Here is a 3,015-nt window from a genome sequence, read left to right as displayed (position 1 = left end):
GTGAGAGTAAGGGGGAGACATTTATGGCGGGGTGGGAGGTTGAGGCAAATCGCCTGGCTGCTGGTTACGCGCAGCCAGACACCAGGGCGGTTAGAAGAGCACAGGAGGGCGCGGTACGCATCAGAGAAGCTTTGAAAACCAGTTTCATGACTGGCCAGGCTACGGTGTGAAAGTTCTGTTTGTTTCTCCTTGATGAAACCCCCCGCCCCTTGGTTCACTCTACTTCCCTGTAAGCTAACCACCCGCCCCTCCTCCCTTCAATCACCGCTTGCAGAGGCAATAAGGTCATTGTTGCTTCACATTCATGCATTCTTTATTCATTCATCACACAAATAGGGGGATGACTACCAATTTAGCCCAGGAGGGGTGGTGGAGGAGAGAAGGAAAATGCCACACAGCACTTTAAGCACAGCACTTTAAAAGTTTACAACTTTAAAATTTATTGAATGACAGCCTTCTTTTTTTTGGGCAATCCTCTGTGGTGGAGTGGCTGGTTGGCCGGAGGCCCCCCCACTGCATTCTTGGGCGTCTGGGTGTGGAGGCTATGGAACTTGGGGAGGAGGGCGGTTGGTTACAGAGGGGCTGCAGTGGCAGTCTGTGCTCCAGGTGCCTTTGCTGCAGCTCAACCATACACTGGAGCATACTGGTTTAGTCCTCCAGCAGCCTCAGCATTGAATCCTGCCTCCTCTCATCACGCTTCCGCCACATTTGAGCTTCAGCCCTCTCTTCTGCCCGCCACTTACTCTCTTCAGCCCGCCACCTCTCCTCCCGGTCATTTTGTGCTTTCCTGCACTCTGACATTATTTGCCTCCACGCATTCGTCTGTGCTCTGTCAGTATGGGAGGACAGCATGAGCTCGGAGAACATTTCATCGCGAGTGCGTTTTTTTTTCTTTCTAAGCTTCACTAGCCTCTGGGAAGGAGAAGATCCTGTGATCATTGAAACACATGCAGCTGGTGGAGAAAAAAAAGGGACAGCGGTATTTAAAAAGACACATTTTATAAAACAGTGGCTACACTGTTTCAGGGTAAACCTTGCTGTTAACATTACATACATAGCACATGTGCTTTCGTTACAAGGTCACATTTTGCCTCCCCCCACCGCGTGGCTACCCCCTCAACCCTCCCCCCTCCCCGTGGCTAACAGCGGGGAACATTTCTGTTTAGCCACAGGCAAACAGCCCAGCAGGAATGGGCTCCTCTGAGTGTCCCCTGAAGAAAAGCACTCTATTTCAACCAGGTGACCATGAATTATATCTCACTCTCCTGAGGATAACACAGAGAGATAAAAAACAGATGTTGTTTGAATGCCAGCAAACATACACTGCAATGCTTTGTTCTACAATGATTCCCGAGTACGTGTTACTGGCCTGGAGTGGTAAAGTGTCCTACCATGAAGGATGCAATAAGGCTGCCCTCCCCAGAAACCTTTTGCAAAGGCTTTGGGAGTACATCCAGGAGAACCGCGAATGCCAGGGCAAAGTAATCCTTTCACATGCTTGCTTTTAAACCATGTATAGTATTTTAAAAGGTACACTCACCAGAGGTCCCTTCTCCGCCTGCTGGGTCCAGGAGGCAGCCTTGGGTGGGTTCGGGGGGTACTGGCTCCAGGTCCAGGGTGAGAAACAGTTCCTGGCTGTCGGGAAAACCGGTTTCTCCGCTTGCTTGCTGTGAGCTATCTACAACCTCATCATCATCTTCTTCGTCCCCAAAACCTGCTTCCGTATTGCCTCCATCTCCATTGAAGGAGTCAAGCAACACGGCTGGGGTAGTGGTGGCGGAACCCCCTAAAATGGCATGCAGCTCATCATAGAAGCGGCATGTTTGGGGCTCTGACCCGGAGCGGCCGTTCGCCTCTCTGGTTTTCTGGTAGGCTTGCCTCAGCTCCTTCAGTTTCACGCAGCACTGCTTCGGGTCCCTGTTATGGCCTCTGTCCTTCATGCCCTGGGAAATTTTGACAAAGGTTTTGGCATTTCGAAAACTGGAACGGAGTTCTGATAGCACGGATTCCTCTTCCCAAACAGCGATCAGATCCCGTACCTCCCGTTCGGTCCATGCTGGAGCTCTTTTGCGATTCTGGGACTCCATCATGGTCACCTCTGCTGATGAGCTCTGCAAGGTCACCTGCAGCTTGCCATGCTGGCCAAACAGGAAATGAGATTCAAAAGTTCGCGGTTCTTTTCCTGTCTACCTGGCCAGTGCATCTGAGTTGAGAGTGCTGTCCAGAGCGGTCACAATGGAGCACTCTGGGATAGCTCCCAGAGGCCAATACCGTTGAATTGTGTCCACAGTACCCCAAATTCGAGCCGGCAAGGCCGATTTAAGCGCTAATCCACTTGTCAGGGGTGGAGTAAGGAAATCAATTTTAAGAGCCCTTTAAGACGAAATAAAGGGCTTCATCGTGTGGACGGGTGCAGGTTTACATCGATTTAATGCTGCTAAATTTGACCTAAAGTCCTAGTGTAGACCAGGGCCTAGTTTAAAGCCCACCTCACCAGGTTAGCCAGTCTGTATCCAAATATGCTCTTCCCCTTCCTCGATAGGTGGACCCCATCTCTGCTTAGCAGTCCTTCTTCCTGGAACAGTATCCCATGGTCAAGGAAGCTGAAGCCCGCCTGGCGATACCATCCTCACAGCCAGGCATTCACCTTCAGGATGCACCTGTCTCTGCCTGAGCCCCTACCCTTGACCAGAAGGATCGAAGAGAACACCACCTGTGCACTGAACTCTTTCACGCATACTCCCAGAGCCCTGTAGTCACTTCTGATTTGCTGAGGGTCATACCTCGCAGTATCATTAGTGCCCACATGGATGAGTAGCATGGGATAGCAGTCAGAGGGCCGGATGATCCTTGACAATCTTTCCATAACGTTTCGGATATGGGCCCCTGGCGGGCAGCATACCTCCCGGAATGCCATGTCAGGGTGACAGATGGGTGCCTCCATCCCCCTCAGAAGAGGGGCACCAACCACCACTACTCTACGTTACCTCCTGGGAGTGGTGGCTGTGATCCTCC

General features: G+C 51.5%; 1 long non-coding RNA gene across 1 annotated transcript; it reads right to left on the bottom strand.

Annotated features, from left to right (window-relative positions):
- Positions 1-415: 415 nt before the first annotated feature.
- Positions 416-1,816, bottom strand: LOC142072648 (uncharacterized). Its single transcript, XR_012669157.1, has 2 exons — positions 1,541-1,816; positions 416-953 (listed from the first exon to the last, which is right to left on the bottom strand). It is a non-coding gene; the product is annotated as an uncharacterized LOC142072648 (long non-coding RNA).
- Between the last annotated feature and the right edge of the window lie 1,199 nt (positions 1,817-3,015).

Source organism: Caretta caretta, chromosome 6 (genome assembly GCF_965140235.1).
Source record: "Caretta caretta isolate rCarCar2 chromosome 6, rCarCar1.hap1, whole genome shotgun sequence".
In the NCBI taxonomy this organism is placed as follows: Eukaryota; Metazoa; Chordata; order Testudines; family Cheloniidae; genus Caretta; species Caretta caretta.
The sequence above is the reverse complement of the archived record's forward strand: the minus strand, read 5'-3'. Positions and strand labels throughout refer to the sequence as shown.